Raw genomic sequence first — 21,014 nt, 5'->3', positions numbered from 1 at the left:
TGTTACCTAAGTAGATAGTTACCTGAATGTTTTAAACTTGTTTAGAAAAAGGGTCAAATATTTGGTAGACTGTTTTGTCTTGACTGCGACAAAACGTGTGGGTGGAAGGTCCTTATCCCCCATTTTCGATGTGCACTTTTCTACAGTAGGTATTTTTTTTTTCATTTATCCTCATAGAAACAGGGCGGGTATAGTAGAAACACTTAACTATAAATTCGAATTTCCGCAAAAGAATATTTACCCAATTTTGAACAAACGTACATAAGTATAATCACTAACCATATAACACATATGTAGATGGGACAAACGCATGATTTTTTGATTGCAAACGCTAGCCTAGTCATGGAACCCCAGAGAACTTCGGCAAAACCCCGAACGTTCGTACTCTCAATGAGAGCGTAAATTGGGGAGAGGGCCAAGCAGTTACGAAAATAATGTGATCTAGCACAGACTACAGAACGACGAAGGCAGGACCATGTCGCTTGTGATTTCGTTCTGTCTATGTATGTGTACACTCGTCGGTACATGCTGATGGAATAATACGTAAGGAGCAATACTTAAAAATTATGCAAGAAAATTTGGGAGGAGTCTTTGGCATCAATAGGTCTTGCTTCTGAAAAATGCATATTTCAGCAGACAGTTTCAGACAGTTACCAAAACCAAAACTTTCAAACCATGAAGTGGCCATAGCAATGAATATCATAAATAACCTATGGAGCTTGCAAAATATGCGGCGCCTCCAAATGGCATGATTGAGTTGTGAAATACATGAAATATGTGCGACGCTACACGCAAAGTATGCCAAACCGCATAGACAACTTTAAAAAGCTGTACCCCGTTTTTAAAATATTAAAAAATGCATAAAAATATTTGTTTAAAAATACTTGCAGTGCAAAAGTGTAATATTTGGCTTTTTACATTTTCGATTGGTAAAATTCTTCCAGCTTATCAATGACTTAAAATTTTTAGATAAGAGAGCAAAATATTTCACTAACAAAACAAGACTACGATCTTGAACATGCACCAAGTAGAAGAGATAATACAGATCATGATGAAGTACGATTGGGTCAGGGACCGGCACCCCTATTCCCCGGGGAACGAACACGTTCGGCGTCTCTTATGCATGTAAGCCGAACGGCTGCCGAAGTGCTCACACAAAAAAATCAAGAGCATATGACTCATATGATTTGAGTGGATTTAGTCATGGTGAAATAAGTACTTATTATTATTTTAAGTAAGTACTTATTTCACCATGGATTTAGTTTTCCACAACATTTCGACGCAAGCAGTAGAGCTGGAGCTGGTTTGCGTACCTCGATACTTTGAGTCTTTTGAAAAAACCTCGATATGTATCGATACATCTTATTGTTAGTTTAAATCAGGGGTAGGCATACATACAATCGAAATTGAGGCTTTGCATTTGTGTTTGTGTTTTACACTAAAAAAACTGTTTAGCTAAAATAATTAGATTAAAATATTTCGAGAAATTTTTAAATGCATTATAATTATGTCATAAAGGTAATGTAAAATTATTATTTAATGGATTATAACCAGTTTTAAAGGAATTTGATAGCGAATAACGCATTGCACATCAAATACAAATTTTCGATCGAGAAAAAAAATTTTTGTTCAGTTGTCAACAAACATATTTTTTAAGTGTAGGTACTTTTGACATGTGGACTAAATTTTGTTTGGGCACAAAGAGAGCGCTAAAAAAGTTTAGTTGGATGTGTGCGTATGTTGCTTTACACTGCGCAAAATGAAACTTCATCAAATTCTGCCTCAAATCAAGAAAACGAGTGCAGCAAATATAATCGATTAATGACATTTGATTAATCTATTCAATAATCGATTATTCGATCAAATAATCGCTTAGGTGAGTGAATTTCAGCGCGAATTTTACAAGCCAAGCTCATACAGCAAACTATTTCATTACGAATTAAAAGCGAAAAAAATGGCGCCGACGCAAAGTAAAGTGTGGAATTACTACAACAAAGTCAATAACAAAGAAGTGAAATGCAATTTGTATGGGAAGTAATTAAAATACTGCCAAAATACAACAAATATGTTGCAGCATTTAAAACTGAAACACGCCAAAGAGTTTGCGCACCTCAAGGTTAGTATTTCAGCTTTTATTTATAATAAACGTAAATATTTGATAAATATCTGAAGATGAAGAGGAGGTGGTTGCGTCTACGTCAACAGCGCAAGATCCAAAGCCTGTGCAAACGCAACCAAAAATCCAAACAACATTTGCAAACGTAAATAGCTTTGCATTAGGGGGCTCTAAGCACGACGAAATAACTAAGATTATAATGGAATTTATTATCACGGATAATTATCCATTTTCTATGGTTGAAGGTAATAATGAATTGAATATCATAACTAATATTGTAAATTCAGTAATACTAAATTTAATTTTAGGATCAGGATTTTTAAAAATGATGAAAAAGGTTTTTCCCCTCTATTAAATCGGAAATAATTAAAATGTATGACGTAGAAGTTGCCAAGTTTAAAAAAATGGTGGGTCAAATGTCGGGATTGTCATTAACCACAGACATATGGACTGATAAAAATTTGACCAGCGTAATTGGAATTACTCTACATGGCTTATTTGAAAATAAGCAAATCAGTGCCACAGTTGGAGTTTTTAAATTACCAGAAGCCCACACCGCAGATCACATCTCTAACGTGTTCATGGCTTCGTTGGAGAGCTTTTCCATTGGAAAAGACCAAATTACGGCAGTGGTAACAGATAATGGTGCAAATATTGTTAAATCAATGCATGACAGCTTTGGAAGATCGCGCCACATCCCTTGCTTCGCGCACACTTTAAACTTAGTGTGTGTGAACGCACTGGAGTTTCCACAAGCAACGGAGGTGATTGAGGAGGTGCCGGAGTATTGTAGTTTGGTTCGAACGCAGTACAAAATCGAAGGAGAATTTGCTAAAGCTACAACAATCTGCTGGCGTCCCAGAAGGAAAAGCATTAAAAGTAATTTAAGATGTCAAAACTAGATGGAACTCAACATTTTATATGCTGGAGCGTTTTTTAAAATTAATACACTACATTGGCCAAGTAGTATTAAACTTAGCGGAATCTCCAGAAATGATTTCAACCAAGGAAAAAACGAAATAGTTGAAATAATTTCATTGCTTAAGCCAGTAGAGGCTATGACCACTCAAATAAGTAGTGAAAAATATGCTACATTGAGCCTGGTCATACCGATTGCTCATTGTGGACGCCAACAAATAATGAAGGTGATCTGCAATACAACCACTGGCAATAAACTGAAAACAAATTTACTGGCTCAATTTGATCGTCGTTTTGGAGGAATGGAACAGTCGTTTTTGTTGGCTGCATCAACTTTGCTGGACCCCCGCTTCAAGAGAATCCATTTTCAAGATGCTCTTGCCTTGGCTTCAGTAATGAAAAATATACGGAGAGAAATGGCGACTATAGGCCATGCAAATGAAAGCCAAGACAGTGTTAGTGATGGCTCAGTTAGTAGTGAAGTGGAGTTCGACTTATGGGCCCACCATAAATCGTTGGCACATAAACGCCGCAAAAAAGAAGCGGAGTATACCGATGTCCAAGACGAGCTGAGCTTTTTCCTCAACTCTCCTGTTTTGGAGCTAAAGCGCAACGTCATTGACGCCTGGGAGGAAATGAGATCGGTATACCCAAAATTGCATACAGTTGCACAGCGCTACTGTTTTCTGCTTGGATTAATAATCGCAAGGAAAAAAATAATCATATGATACAATAATCGATTAATTTATTTTTTTTGCCATCCCTAGTCTAAATCCACCCTTATATTTTTGATTTTTTTCTGTGAGGACTTCGGCAGCCGTTCGGCTTACACTTATAAGAGGTGCCGAACGAGTTCGTCCCCCGGGGGATATGAGTGCCGGGCTCTGATTTACGGTGTATGTGAAACGGCAGCGCTGCGGCAGATTTGTAGTAGAGAATTCACTTCACTCAACATGCACACACACGCATTAAAATGCCACGTGTTGACTGAAGTAAATTTGGAAGTAAAAAAACATTTGATTAATTAAATTAATCAAATACCGTTTTTTAATTTTTATTATTAAAAATATAATAATAAATATATATTTTACTTACCATCCATTTAACATTATTTTGGTCCATTTTACACAATATTTCAATATTTTTTGAGAAACAACGATGTGGCCGCGATAGCTGTAAGTTTGGAAAGAGCGTAAAAACGATTCAGGACGCAAAAAGAAAGTGAAAATGAGAAAGTTTTTTTTTACGGACAAAAGTAAGAGAGAAAAATAGGTTGGCTTTTCACTATTTGAAAACAGAGTGGCTCTTAAATATAATAAAAGCCAACTGTTTAAGCCCCTGTCTCCTTTGGTTAATAGTTAGTGCTTTGGGCCTTATTACATTTAAATATTGTTCACCCGCGAATCGGACAAAATGACCAATCATTTCAAGCATGTTACTGTTGCATTCTTTAGATAATATGTCCTGATTGATTCCGTTTCTTTCATAAAAGCTACTTAATAGCCCAAGTAGCTTCATTATGTTGCTCACTTCCAATTCATACGCCTGTTGCATCTCTGATGGCAACGTGTCGTTCAAGAACATCCCATCTGCAGCCATGTAGGTAGGATTTCTGTAGGAGGTGCCATAGATAGCATGCAACGTGTCGTCAATGTAGTGGTGGGTTCTTATAGCAACATTGGCAAAGTGCAGGTAGTCCCAGACAATGCACAGTGGGTGACTTGGCTGATCTAGCGTAACGAAATTAAATACTCAAAAAATAAAAACAATTTTGCAATAATGGTAATTTTTATATTATTTGGACCCTTCAAGGCACAATATTTAATAACTTTTTGCAACTTAAAAATTTTTGTTACGCTTTTTTTTTTTCTTTACATGTTTTTAACAATTTTATTGTCTGCATTTGTAACTATTATAAACTATTCTTTTAACTATTATAAACTATTATTTTAACCATTATTATTATTAGATGTATATTTTGCCGGCTCGAGGTAAAATTGTTGGGTGAATAAAACAAAATAAAAAACAGTTTGTTTTTATTTTCTTCTCCGATATATTTCGACCACTCATCGGTGGTCGTCTTCACGGCAACTATAAAAACATTTAATTGTGATTTACTTTAACATAACATAATTTAACAACATGCAACATCTACTTATTTTTACACGTCCGCACACTATGACGTGAAGATACACACTGACTTGTCCCTAATAAATGCCTGTATAAATGCGCTCAGTTGTCTGTATCTACCTGTAAGGAAGCTCTGGCTGGGGTACAGTTCTCAGTCTCCAGAGTCCCGTCTACAGAACATTTATTTGATCTGGAGACCTTGAAGAGTATTATGATATGAGACTGAGACCACATGAAGGGGAGGAAAGGAAAGGGAAAGGGGTAGGAGGAGAATCCAAGAGGAGCAGCAACGACTGATCTTGTCTGCCAAGCGAAGCCCGCTTGGCCAAGATCCGTTGCCTCTTGGGCTGGGAAAGGAAAGCGTGAAAGGAAATGTTAGTGGGGTTATTAGAAAGGGATGGTGAAGAGGAACTGCAACGACTGATCTTGTCAGCCAAGCGAAGCCCGCTTGGCCAAGATCCGTTGCCTCTTCACCTTGAGTTACTGAGCCTGGAGATCAGCGACTGACTTCGTCTGCAGGAGAATAACTCATCCTGCCGAAATCCGCTGATCAGATAGTACAGAGTTTATTGATAACTAACTAATTCTAAACATCTTTTGTAATTTTGGGTCCCTACCGCAATCAAGCAAAAAGGATCTTAGGACATGGGCTCACCTGCTACTCCTTGTATTCCACTTGATGATTTTTTTATGGCACTATGTTTCTTTACTCCTGCTGTTGGTTTCACTTATTAAACTTTACACTCTCGTAGTCAAGGCGAAGTGATTTACTCCTAATTCTAGCTCTCTGTACAAACCCACCCTTGCTCTGCCTACTTATGTCCTAACGGTGAAAACATACGAAAGCGTTTTGTGCTTTGGCACGCGTCACGATCGCCGTCTCTCTCTTTCACTTTTGATTTTCTCATGGTCTCTTTAGCGTCGGCATGCAGTGATGTCATTTTTTGTTAGGCCAAAACAGCTAAATCGACTCAAGAAAACAGCTAAAAAAAGCTGAATCTCCGGCAAAAAACATCGAAAAAAAGCTTTTTAACGTATCAACGCTCATCCTGTTTCGGATTTTGGATTTAACCAAATTCACTTGGCTAAAAACCCTTTCCACTTCGGCATTCGACCAAGGCAGTGACAATATTTGAAGAGCAACTAAAGCCACTTCATGAAATCTGCAGTTTCCGCCAGAATCCCGGTATTTTACTTCATTCATTCCAGAACTTAACCGTGTCGTCGACATTTTCCCATTGTACTTGCCTAACTTCATAGTACTTACGTTCAATTTGGTCAATATTGGGAGTATTAAAATACTCCAGGATCGGAGTGATGCTTTTGTTTTTGATTTTCAAGATGTTTTCAACAGAAAAAGCATCAAACTGTTTTAATATATTAAAGTTATCCGGCAATCTAAAATTGACAAAATTGTATTTATAACAATTAAATAAAAATAATTAAATATTTACCTTTGCTTCAACTGTTTGACCAGCTCAACTACAAAACCCGTGCAGCATTCTCTTAGATTTTTTTCTTCTAAGGATTTTAGGTTCAATGCTTTGATTTCTTTCTCAAAACCATCGTCAAATGCGATAGAAACAACTCACCAAATTGAGAAAAAGTAAAATTTAAAAAATATATATTTGAATTTGCTAAAAAAGCTAGAATTCCCGCAATTTAAGTTTCAAAACAGCCAGATCTGGCTGGAAAAAAGCTGAAATGACATCAGTGTCGGCATACAGTGCAGCGTCCGCTGTCGGGAGGTTGTTCTCCCCGCGACGCGTCGACGCTGCAGCCACATCAAGACAGTAGCTAGAAAAAAAAAAACTACAGTTAGTTTTGATGTTGGAATATTTAATATGCCCTCCATGGGCGTATCAAAATAAAAAGTAAAAATGAAAAGGGGCCCTACATGGGCGTAGTTTGGATTACTGCGATAATGTGACTCGTAACATACCTTATAATTAACTCTTATATTTGTCGGGGTATTTATTATGTGCAGCATCTCCAAAGTGTATCGTTTGTTGTAATGTTGTTCTTGGTCTATTATGTTTACTTCGTCAAAATTTGGGGCACAGTGGGCCATGAGTGCCGTTTTTTGTACATTGGAGTGTTTACGAAGTTTATAGTCAGATTTATGTTGTGATAGTTTAGTTTTTAGCCTCGATTTGGTTGTCCCTATATACATTTTATCACAGTTTTCTTCATTGGTCCCGTTGCACGGTATTTTATATACTATTTTATTTTTGTCCACTTTTTCCTAATAGTGTCAAGTGCCAATTCTATTGGAATACTGGGAAAAAGTGAGACTACGTCAAATGATATCAATCTTTCATCCTTTAATCCTTGTCTTAAATTCTGAGGCGTTCTCTACGTTGTATGTTGAGTCTGCCGTTATATTTTTTAATATGTTGACTATGTATTTGCATAGTCCGTATGATGGAGAACCAATTGATGAGCACATTGTTCTCAATGGCATACCTTCTTTATGAATTTCAGGTAATCCATATATTCTTGGTGGAATTGATGTGTTTGTTATAAGCTTATTTCGTTCGGTCCGTGAAATAAGTTCATGTTTGTATAATTTTTCCACCAATTCGTTGTTATTGGTCTGTTGTCTAGTGGTTGGGCCCTTCCTTAAAGTTCTATATGTATTTAAATCGTTAAGTATACTATCCATTTTCTCATACTCAGTCTTATCCATTGCAACCGTCTTATTCCCTTTATCTGAAGTTAAAATTAATATGTCATCATTCTGTCTAAGAAATTTCCTTGTTTGTTCCACTGTGTCAAGTATTGCACGATCAACTGCTTCTTCTTTTTTTAGATGTTTTGTGGTCTTTTATTAATAAAGAGAATTTTGTGCGTGCTTCCTCTTGTTTCTCTTTGTCTTTAAGAGTCTGCACTAGCTCCTCTCCGTCTGCTATATATTTAAAGAGAGCGAATTTTCTCTTCTCCACTGGGATTGCGAACTTAGCGCCTTTCGCCAGTAACGCTTTTACTGTGCATATGAAAAATATGTGCTCATCTGCCATCTTAAGCTCCGAATTACTGAAGCTCTGCCGATATGTCGCGTGTCCCGAAGTCCCATCGCAACCCCATTTAGAAATGAGGCTCAAAGACTTATATTTATCGCCATTATCCGAGGCTAAAAACTTCGGGATGCGCACCAACAATTCTCGTAATGGTGTGGTCTAGCATTTCTTGTAAAGGAACTTCAGCCCAACTTTCTTCCATTCTGATGCAATTCGGATAGCACATTTTTTTCGCCGATCGCAAAACATCATATGTTGGAAAAATATTAGCTTTTCGCGCTTTTGTGCCTGCTTGCAATAGCTTTTATGAGTTTTTCGTGTAATCGCTATCAATATAAAGCGCCAATGCTTCTTCTGGATAATATTTAATGGGTAATTGTTGTTGTTTAAGAGTAAACATCGTGTTCATATGAAGCGGCTTCACCAAATCAGATGCACTAAAGAAAATATAATACAACTGTACTTTGGCACAAACAACTAAACTAGCATATGACTAGAATTACAATCAGCCACACGCGTTGTGGGAAAAACACTTGTAATTGTAAACTAACCCAAACGATCACAAGGGCAGGATGTCAAGTGGCCGACGCCGTGCCCAAAATAATAACACTCTTTCAAACCCCGAATACGTGGGTATGAGTCGTACTAGAATTAGATCTCCTTAAGAACAATTGTTACCTCCTAGAGCTTTAGATTTCCTATATAAACTCCGTACTTTTGTAAATAAAATCAGTTCATATTTTGAATTCAACAAATGAAGATTGGGTTATTTTTTCCTTCACCAGTGGTAAGAGACTCAGAGATTGAATCAGCTCCTTCAAGTCTGGATTCTTATGCAAGTGTAAATGCTAAGATCAGTTAAAGGTAGCAAAATAAAAAAAAACTCTTGTTTTCCCCCACCAGTGGTAAGAGACAGAGTATAATATAAAAGCAAAATATTGCTTAATAAATAAAAAGTGCGTGCGACCGAGTAAATAAAGGCAGTTTTGGCTAGTCGAGCAACTGCAATAATTTCGGGGGCGGTAAAAAAAAAATATTTAAGTTCGGAGTTGGCTTGTGGCGTATTCGAAGCCCAGATATCGAAAGTGAAAAAAAAAAAACAATATAAAAATACAAATTTGTGTTTATGTTTACACAAATATAGTTGCAAGTAGGCCACAAAAAGCATCAGCAAGCAACGACACAGTTGCAAAAGAAGCAGTAAGGCAACAAGATAGTTGCGAAAGACAAAGAAGGCGACCTAAGGCGAGACATAATATAAAACAAAAAGGCAAGCAAACTATCGCTACTGCGGCAGACAACTCTACTTGGCGAACGATGTCAACGACAGGATCATCAGATAAGATATAAATTAAAATAGTTATAAGTATTTTTTTATTATTATATATACTTATACTTATATACTTATACCGGTATCCTAATATATGAATAAGACAAAAATGTTCCCCACAAAAACTGAAAAATTGTTAGCGAAGCAACACGAGTTGCATAAAAGGATAAAGAAGCTAGAAGAGTTAGATGCTAGTAAGTTTACTAGCAAGATTCTTAACGAAGTAAGTGAGATACAGAAGCTATGGATTAGTTACCATAGCCAAATGGTACAGAGTGGAGTAACCGAACACTACTATTTCACAGATGGAAAGTATGAGGAAGGTTTAGATATGGCAGCCAGAATAATAGCCAAAGGAGAGTCAAGCAGGCAGGGCACTGGTGATTCGAAAAACAGTGAAGCAGATGTATCGATGTTCGAAAAGTTGGATAATAGCAAAGTAGAGGCGCGCGGTAATGAAAACGCCAATGTTAACCAGGAGATATTTATGGATAGAGCCCGACAGCTCCAGGAATATTTAAATGGGTAACCAAAGATTTACGCACTATAGATAATTCAACAGAGACATGCATAATATGTGTTAATAAGATGTAACGATCCTTTTTTCGTCCTTCGGGATATTTACAATATCTCTTGGGCTAGGTTCGGCACAACAAAATTTATTTTGTGCCCCGGTGAAATTAGAACAGGTTTGTTTAATGATTTGTTTTGGTGGTATGTTTATTTATGATTGTTTATGGGCTTGGTTGGATATGACAAGTTTCTTTAGAGGAGTCCCGAACTTGGGCAGTGCCGCTTATGATTGGGGTCCCTCGACGCTCGATCCTGGTCCGCCTCTCGTTCCTTGTGTCTCCTCTGGTTCCTGCTTCGGACTTGTAATGTGATTATCCTGTCTGATGTCTCCCCTTTCAGAATAATACCGGCTCGTTAATTTGCCGTAGGATATATCCTCTGGCTTTACTTTCACGCTACTGGCGTATTCTGATCTTTTTGGGATGTTATTGTCACCTCAGTGCCTCTGACTGCGTTTCTAAGATGGTCTTTGCGTGCTCGTAGCCACAAGGATAGATCCTGTGGCCGTTTGTTGTAGGGCGGAATTCTCGCAGCAATTGGTGTTCGTCACGATATATAGATCCTGGAATTTCGGTAACAGGATATATCCTTGTACCTTCCAATATGCTGGGAATCGTCCTGGAGCAGTTTGACCTTTCTTGATTCTTGCCTGGGCACGGTGTTTTAGTCCTATTCCAAGGACTTGCTGGTTGCAGGATAATTTGAGAGGTTACTCGTAAGGCCGTCTCAAATTATTCTGACTTTGCTTGATCCTTTCACTTGTTTTATTTCACTAGTCTGAGCTTTTAAGGTTACTCGTAAGGCCTTAAAAACTCCCTTGGTTGATCACGACTTGTAGACTTGATGATTTTTGCTTGATGGGCGTTGCCTTTATATAGGCAGCTCCCACGGCCTCAGGAATGGATTGGTGTAGTACCGCTATACAGCTGGTACATTTCCATCGGCCCTCTGCTTTCACCCACGCATTCACTTGTTGCTATGCGTGGTGAAATCCCGTATTCCTGACGCATATGTGTCCACTTTCTTTGTGGCTGAGCGCCCATTCATTTCCTTGTCCTTGTCTAGCTCCCTTGCATCTATGTGCTTCCATCACCTTCACGTATTGGCGTCGCCTTTCTATTGGCCGCCCATCGTATCCCGTTGACTCTCTCTGCTTTCCCTTTTCTGGCGGCGCTGCCGTCGCCCGTCGCTCTCCTCAATCCGCTTGTCATACCCATACTTTGCTCATATTATTTCCATATTAATATTATGCATACATATATATATATTCATTAAACTTAGTCTATAATTTAATAATAATTAGCCTGATTAATTTAATATACAACATCGTTTAATTTCCCATGCAATGCACTTTCATACGCATACGTATCTATTAGATAGCGGGCTTCCCCATTGCTCAATCCCTCCCCCTTCGGTTCGCATATTCCCCTAGCCAATCCACAAACCATTATCGTTTCATATAATGCATGCATGCCCCGCACCCGTCTCACGGGCTTGCTTAGCCCACACTTTTGTTCTCTTTCGCTCACAAGATTTTTGCTGCTCGCAATCTAACTGCTTTCGTTCTCATGAGCGTGACGTAGGCAGAGAGTACCCTATTGGCCACCGGTATTCTCCCTAGCTGTCACTCACGCATAGTGTACGTGTGACGTGCGTGTATGCTTATTCAGCGTATACTCATAAGCCCAGTACGCTAATGCATGCATCTCTATATTTGCCTCTCTGTGCTCTTGATTTATCTTATGAGGCCAATGTCAATGCCAATGGTTGCGTGGGGTTCGATCGGCCATGTTTGACCGGCCTTGTTCTATTTGTACATCTATAGCCGATTTTATTTTTATACAACCAATTCTGTGCTTGGTCTTATATCCTATCTTTGGTTTGTGTCTTGGCTGCGTTTGTATCTGACCGTTTATTGTAGCTTGTTTGTTGTGGCTTGTTTGTTGTAGCTTGTTTGTTGTGTGGGACATTATACTTGCCTATAATGTTCCTCACAAAGATCAATTATTTATGGGAGAAAGTACAGACGTACCGTGGTTTGACAAAAGATGCAAAATTTAAAAATGCTATGAACGATTTAGAATTCGATGTCCAGAATTCAGTATCAGTGTTAAAAATGAAAATGAACGTTCAGAAAAATTTAAAAGTTGAGAATGTTACCGTGAGAGGCGAACTACCGGTGTTGCCAAAAATACAGGTACCCACATATTCTGGAGAACCTAGAGAATGGGATCTGTTTGTGGAATTATTCACGGAATTAATTGAAAAAAGAGAGGATTTAAGTCTGGCTCTTTCAATTATTTAAAATCCGCGTTAAAGGGCGAAGCAAGGAGCATGGTAGCTCATCTATTGTCAGGTTCAGCTGACAATTATAGTGCCGCTTGGGAACTGTTAACCAAGCGGTACGAGAATAATCGGAGGGTATTTTCCGAGCAACTAAAGCGGATCGTTGATTTACCGATGATCAACAATGAATCCGCAAAAAATGTTAAGGGAGTGATTGACATAGTTAATGAGTCAATACACTTAATTAAAATAAAAGCAAATTTGTCCGATGAAGTTGACGTTATATTCGCACAACTCTTGCTAAGGAAATTTGACAGAGAGACTCTACAATTGTATGAGAGTCAGATTAAAAAAACAAGGCTGATCCAACTGCTATCTGATGTCATGTAATACTTGGAGCAAAGATATTGTTCGCTAAGTGCCATGAGCAAAGAAGAGAAAAAACAGCTACAAAGTGGGTCAAATAAAGTGGTATTCGAAGATAAATGTCGGATTTGCAAAGTTGCCGGGCATAAAGCACATCGGTGCTATAAGTTTCTAGGTTTAACACCTATTGAAAGGTTTGAAATGGCCAAAAAAGTACAGCTTTGTACAAGATGCTTGAACCATTCAAGCAATAAAGTGTGCACTAATGAAATGGTCTGTTCATTGTGCAGTAAGGGACACCATACCTTACTCCATTTTGAAGAAAAACAGGAGAGTATTAATACTTGTGTAACGGCACAACCAACACTGTTGGCCACAGCTGTAATACAAGTAAAAAATGTAAATGGGGGATATAAGACTCTAAGAGCCCTTATTGATTGTGGTTCACAGAGCACCATTTTGTCCGAAGAGGCCGCTCAAATATTAAAATTACCTAAAATTAAACAAAATACAGGAAATAAGTGGCGTGTCCTCAAGAAAAGCCAAAAAATCAAAATATAAGGTAAATATAGGTTTAAAGACGCGAAATCCCTGGAAAAGACATCTTAAGGTAGAGGCAATTGTGTTGCCAAAGTTAATGGAAGCTCTTCCATTAAAAATAGCAAACGTGGATATGTCAAAATGGCAAACTTACGTGCTAGCTGATCCTTCTTTTAATGAACCTGGAAAGGTTGATATAATAATGGGGGCAAACGTTTATACCCAAATCTTAAAAGGGGGAGTTACAAAAATTGATGGGCTGCTAGGTCAAAATACTCAATTTGGTTGGATCGTCTCGGGATGCACCAAATCATTTCAGAATAAATCTGTAGTGGCAACAACAATAGATGTCACAGGTTTTAAACAACGTTGGGAGAACAAGAAAGGTAAATGTCAAAATAAAAAAAATACAATGCCAAACAAACTCAACAACAAAACTCAAGAAATAAATTAATGGCCTCCGGCAGGACCTTACATTGGAGGTAAACTAAAAACTGGGGAAGAAAAAGTAAATATCCCAGAGCCAGTACAAAATAAGAATATTCAGATGGCAATGGTGCAATTAAATAATGATAATTTAAAAAATAATGTCAACAAAGGTTCCGTTAAAAAATTGTCCGAGTCTGTATTACAGAAAGGGCAGGTATTGCAAAATGCCCATAAAGGGACAACATTTAGACAGAATAACCGCTCAAATTTTAGCTATCAGCGAAACATCAAAACAGTGGAGCAAAAGCCTCATTGGCTTATACCGAAAAGTAGGAGTAGTAGGACTTTTAAGTTTACACCATATAAAAAGGCTATAAGTCAACACAGTAATACACATCAGGAGTGGGTAGATATCCCGAAACAGAAATTGTTAAGCATTGGGCGATATTAGTAATTTGCCAAATATAATATAAAATTCAGTAGAAGCCTATTTAGTAAACCATACGGCAGAATAGGAAAGAATAGGAAGTCAGTCCAACATGTAGCTGGTTATGCTTCTCTAACAATAGTTATCTTACTAATGGTAATATTAATAATAATAATTTGTTTAAGACAACTTAATGAAAATAGAAGAATCCAAATCGTCGCATTTGGTGGCCCTTTGCAGAATGTTTAAGATTAAACATCGTGTTCATCTGAAATGGCTTCACCAAATCAGATGCACCAAGAAATATACAAAACGAAACAAAAACATAACACAAAAATAAGTCATTCATATGACAATTATTGCTTAAAACCAAACAAAACATGCATCCACACCCTGTAAAAACTCTTAAGATTACAACAGCGGCGCGGTATCAAGTGGCCAACGCTAAGCATGAAATATAAACAACCCCCGAAAACGTGGGCAATTAAAATAAGTATTATTAAGAACAATTGTCGCCTTGAGTCTAAGAGTTCATTTACATATATACACAACACTTTTGTAAATAAAATCAGTTCATATTTTGAATTCAACGAATGAAGATTGGGTTATTTTTTCCTTCGCCCGGAATCCCTATTCATTTTGGTCCTTCGATAAAAAGGAACTCTGTAGTTTTCCCCCGCCAGTGGTAAGAGACTCAAAGAATGAATCAGCTCCTTAAAGTCTGAATTCTTATGATAAGATCAGCTAAAGGTAGCAAAATAATAAACTCTTGTTTTCCCCCACCAGTGGTAAAAGTGGCAAGTGGCAAAATATTGCTTAATAAATAAAAAATGCCTGCGACCGAGTATATAAAGGCAGTTTGGCTAGTCGAGCAACTGCGAACAGGATCATCAGATAAGAAATAAATTAAAATAATTCATACGGACAGACTAACGGACGGATATGACTAGATCGACTCGGCTTTAGATGCCGATCAAGAATATATATACTTTATGGGGTCGGAAAAGCTTCCTTCTGCCTGTTACATACATTTCGGCGACTTTAATATACCATTTCACCCTATGGGTGTATGGTATAAAAAGAAAAGAAGAATAGAATCAAATGTTTCTTAATTAATGGGTTTAACTCAAATTTTTTATTATTATGACTGACTAAATCACTTTTTGTGGTAGTTTGAACGCATCGGAGTGCTAGTTAGCTACAATGGTTCAAAGTTCCTAGGTGCACCAAAAGTGGAATCTTTAACTGGCATAAATATTGCTGAGACAGTTTTTGACAGGCTAGTTGAATGGAATATAGTTGATCAAGTCAATGGCTTGTCCTATGACAACACGGCTGCAAATACAGGCAATTAGTCAGGAGCAGCGGTTCTATTGGAAAAAAAAGTCTGGATGCGGTCCAATAATTCTAACGTTCCGCCACTATATGTACAAAAGGAAGAAAATGGTTTGTGTTTTGTTTGCATTTTCTTAGTCAAAATGTACATTAAAGCATGGCTTCAGTGTAAAAACGCTATTGAAACTCCTTTCCATGATCTGAACCATATAAAAAATTGAACCTCGGCTATACAGTTGAAAAAAATGAGCAGTCATTTATGGTAGCTTGCCGAAGATTTAATAGCTCTCGTCCGGAGATTCAAAAATTAAGGGAGAATTGCGCCAATCAAGCAAAAAGGGCAACCAAAAAAATTATCAAGACGAGAGGAATCCTAGACTCAGTGCCCCGGAATTGAAGGCCCAACTTTTTGAGAAACACGAAAAGTCCGTCTCCGCAGAAACCATTCGCCGTACGATAAGAAAAGAAGGGTACAACGGCCGAGTTGCTCCCAAGAAGCCTTTGAGTGTAATAGGAAAAAACGAAAAATATTTGCCCAGGAATACGCTAAGAAGCCCCAAATCTGGTGGGACGATGTCATTTTCTGAGACGAAAGCAAGGTTAATCTTTTTGGGAGTGACGGCAAGGCAATGGTTTGGCGGAATCCCAACACAGAGCTGGAGAAAAATAATTTACGGCCAACAGTAAAACACGGTGCTGGTCACGTGATGATTTGGGGGAAGGCAAAGGGAGTTGGAAATCTGGTCTTTATCTATCGTATTATGAATCGGATAGACCGAAGAAGACTTCAGGAAGAATGGGACAAAATAAGCTAAGATTATACTGAAAAAATTATAAAAAATATGCCAAAACGCCTTGATGTTGGTACAAACATACAGAGCATTACATATGAAGAGGTAATAAATCCACCTATAATTTACCATTTTTAGCTTTTTCATTTTACGTAATTTTAACAAAGTTACTTGGGTATTTACTTTTCTTATATTCACTTTCATTATTCCATGGTGAAATAAGTACTTATTTCACTATTCATTATTCTTAAGCGATACGACGAAATGAATGCCTAAAATGTGTGTGTATTATAAGTTGATTCGGGTGCCTTCGCCTTCGCCAAGTTTTCATTCCGTTTTACGCTTCATTCATTTCAACACTTTTCATTGGGTGCTGTGAGTTATGAGACGCAGTAACTCACACTCACACATATTCACTTTATGGTAGGCACGCACTCACTCAATTCAATCTCATTTGAGTCCAATTTTTTCTTTGTATATAAATTCAAGCAAAGTTTCTTTTCGGCAGCGTATTGGGTTTCGACGACGACATTAGCTCGTTCGGGCGTCGCACGTCGTACATTGCAAAAATCAAAGCTTCTTAGCCGATATAGCGACTAAAAAATTTTAAAAGCGTGTGATAATGAATTCCTCAAGCTTCAAAATGAATGTTTGCCAAGATGGGTGTCTGTGGTGCTGTAATATTCAAGGTCATGGTCAGAAAATATTTCCAAACATGTTTTTTCTTTAAAAATGGAATGAAATCCGATTTTTTTTTAATCACAAACAATCACAGTGCTTATCATATTTATAACCCACTTTTAAACGAAAAAAACACGTTGGCTGAAAATTTTTCCCAAATGACATATACCTTCAAAATCTTGAAAAATAAGTAGTTCAATATTTAAATTCTGAATAAAAATCAATTTTTTCACTTAAAATTAACGATTTAATAACGATTTCTTAAAAAGAAGGAACAACAAAGAAAAAAAAGCCCCATTTGCTGTATCAAAATTATAGCCCAATTTCATGTTTTGGTCAAAAAATTCCGAAACCGTTGCGGAATGATAGAAAAACGAATGTTAATATTTAGTGCGGTCTTCATTTGCCTTAGTGAACTCAAAAATTATCTTCCTCATTGAAGCCACTAAATTTAATAAAAGGTCCTTTACGAGACTTTGCCATTCATTTCGAATTTGCCTCTTAAGATCTCCAACTGTCTCAAATTGGCGATTATTGGCATACACCCGTCTTGCAAGAACACCCCAGACATTTTCTATTGGGTTGAGATCTGACCAATCAAGGACATCAACATGACATTCCTCCAAATACTCCTTTGTACGTCTGCTCACATGGATTCTGGCATTATCCTGTTCAAAACCATTGGTTTCTCACGAAATTCTTTTAAAAATGGAATAAGACTACTATCCAGAGTTTGAATATACTCGATACTGTTCATTCGGCTCGTTCCAAACTTCAATTTCAAGGTACCAAAAGAACAAAATGCTCCCCAAATCATTACGGAACCACCTCCAAAGTTTCTCCTTGAAAAAAACATACGATCCTTTTTCAAATCATTCCAATAAGAATTAAACCCATCAGGACCATCCAGGTTGAACTTCTTCTCATCAGAAAATAGACCTGTTAGGGTAAAATTTAAAAATATACTGTTAGCCATAAGAGGATGATTCAAACGCACGTTTGTCCAATCGGTCGCAGTATGTCTTTCGGCAAAGTCAAGTCGGGTAACCTTCGGGTAACCTCGACTTAGCAACATGAGGGCTTTGGTCAGTTTGGACCTCTTTATGATTCCTGAGTTATTAAGTACTCGCCAAACAGTCATCGCTGATGCAGATCCACCCACATGTGAGGCCAAAGCTCTACAAGAGGTTGAGCTGTTGCTGGCTTTGTTAATAATTTTGCGTTTATCGCGCTCTCTTAGCAGCGGTTTTCGCCCAGTTCGTTTCCTTGATCCATGTTCTTCGGGATTGTCCAAATAATTTTTAATTACACGTCGACTTCTTTTCAAATTTCGTGCAATACTCGAAATAGACTCTCCTGACTCGAAAAGTGAAAAAATACGGCCCTTTTCATAATCCGAAAATTCTTTTTCCAAGCGGCATTTCTTAAAAAATTATCTAAATTCACTTAATTACAATGTCTGTAAATCCAAATATCTGCTCTGCACTCAATAAAGTCAAATTTGCTAGTGTGGTCTATAATTTTGATACACAAAAATTCAAGCAAAGATGCGAGCACACAGAAAAAGTTAACAGTTCTTTTTTAGTTTTCTTAAAATAGAACACAAATTGCGGTAAATTCTACTGAACATGCTTCTGACAATAAAGTACAGTAAAATTAATTTTTGAAAAACCTACAAAATGTTGTTAAAATTGTTTTAAAGTTTAAGCTGCTGGGTGGGTTATAAATATGTATATATAAATAATAAGCACTGTATGTTCCGCGAGTTTTTCAATATTTACCATTTCCTTGCAATTTATAACTTTCAAGATAACAGCCAACCTTGATCTCTTGATTCACACCTGTTATTAAAGATGTCATTTTATCATTTTCAAAAGTCTTGAAGTATTTTCATCATTCGTATTTCTATATCCGTGCTTTGGGCAGTCAACTTTCAGTCCTAGCTTCCGAAAGAATTCAGTTTGTATAATCTCCTTTCTACTGTGTATATCCCCACGAGGTGTATTATCAGTTGTTGTTTCTCCTGGCCGAGGAAGTGTGTTCGCTAGCTTCCGAATAAAATCCATACACTTTATTCTGCAATTTCATCAATCATTGTCAGGAAAAAATCAAACTTAACCGTAAATGTTCTTCTACACTTGGGTTGTATTAACTAGCCAATTTTTTCTCAACTTAAATGACATTTATCTGCCTTTTCCAAAGCAGGTAATTGGCAATTTAACATTGTGGAAAGGTATATATATCATCAGGTAGTATTTTAAAAACAGCATTACGCAATGTTATCAAATAACTACAAACAAGCCAAAGGCAAATGTACATGCGTTCTTCCTCTTTCTTCAGTTTTATGGCTTACGCATCGGTGTCAAAAATTTTCGCAGATTGAGACCATATATATGTGATAGGTAAATACTTCACCTACCTAGTATATGTAGTCCGGCATTGATCCTAGTTAACCCTTGTTAGTTGTATTCCACCAAAGTTAAAAAACGTCAATATTTAGTGTATTTTTAAACGCTTCTAGTTCAATAACGATTTAAGCAATTATTAAAATTTATGAAACATGCTATTAATAAACAACATACTTTTTAGATAAAACCGATTGTTCGATTGTTGAAATCGCCCAATATTTAGTTTTAAAGTTGAGATTTTTTTAAAAATTAATATTTATTCCCATTTACTAAAAATGGCGCCTCTAGCACCCATGAATCTCAACTGATCAACTTTTTAATGGGCGCGATACTCACCTAAAGTTTTCAGTGTGATGCTCCCATATAAGCATACATAGCACCATACAAATATCAAAGATTGAGCGAGATGGCATGCTATGAAATAATATGCTAATACATTGTTAACACTATTGATGTTATATTATAATAAAGTAAGTCGTCTCGCCAACTTAGGTATACCATACACCAGTAGAGCAAATATTTCAAATTTATTAAACAAATGCATTTTCACATGCTTTTTACAAGCATATCTTATTGTTAGTATTTCGCTGACTCCAGGATACGAGCACCCTAGCGCACCGACCAACCAACGGCCAACTCCGGCCGTATGGAAAAACGTTTATATGCATAACTCCACTGTTTTTGTCCGATTTTGATCAAATTTGGTATTTTGCTGGATATTAGTATCAAATTTATGTGTGCCAAATTTGATTGCACAAGGTAGAAAACTACGGGAGATAATCGTGTTTTTTCAAATTACGGGGGCGGAATCTTTACACAAAGAAAATGAGCGCATTTACTAAGCAAATATACATACTGTTGGATTATGTAGTAGGCAGTTAATAATATATTAAATAATAAGACGGTGGTTTTATGTTTGAATATATATATGATTTGTTCTTTAATTTAATTCTTTTTAACTGTACGCTCTTGTCGCCTAAAGTGAACTGAACTGGGGTGAGATAAAGCAGATGAAGTATGGTGTGTATACACGAAGATGATATTCGGCTAGTCCCGTTACCTTTCATCTCTTCTGTTCTTAATGTTGCTTTTGCTATTTCGCAACACTCCTCCTCAAAAGTAACATTAACTAAATCAAAATTACAAAAATTTCTTATCAGACAAGAGGCGTACTCTGGGGAAATATACAAAACACGGTCCAGCATTCGCTGCAAGGATTAAGAAAACCCAGTAAAACTTAATCAAACCGTTCAAATTAAAATACTATAATATTCAGTTAATATACAAAATGGAATTTGTCAATTTACGTATTAAATTCAAATCAAGTTCCAATTATTTAGTAATTACGTAAAGATTACTTTAAATTAACATTTTTAAATTCAGAAGTTAATTTAATATTTAATAATAAAAAAAAACTGTTGATGACTTCATTCAGTGAGTCCCAATTGATCTCGAAGATTCAGGAATCTTGCTGCTGGTAGCGGTTTCGTAAGTACATACATCAGCCAACTGTTCATCTGTTGAAATATACTTTATGGAAATTATTTTCTTTTCTATTTGCTCACGAGTGAAGTGATATTTTATATCTATATGCTTAGTTCTCTTGTGGCATGTTGGGTTATTTGCTATACTTATACAACCTTGGTTGTCTTCAAATATACTAA

The sequence above is a fragment of the Drosophila willistoni genome, unplaced genomic scaffold, assembly GCF_018902025.1.
Source record: "Drosophila willistoni isolate 14030-0811.24 unplaced genomic scaffold, UCI_dwil_1.1 Seg251, whole genome shotgun sequence".
Taxonomy (NCBI): Eukaryota; Metazoa; Arthropoda; class Insecta; order Diptera; family Drosophilidae; genus Drosophila; species Drosophila willistoni.
This window is presented reverse-complemented; position numbering follows the sequence as displayed.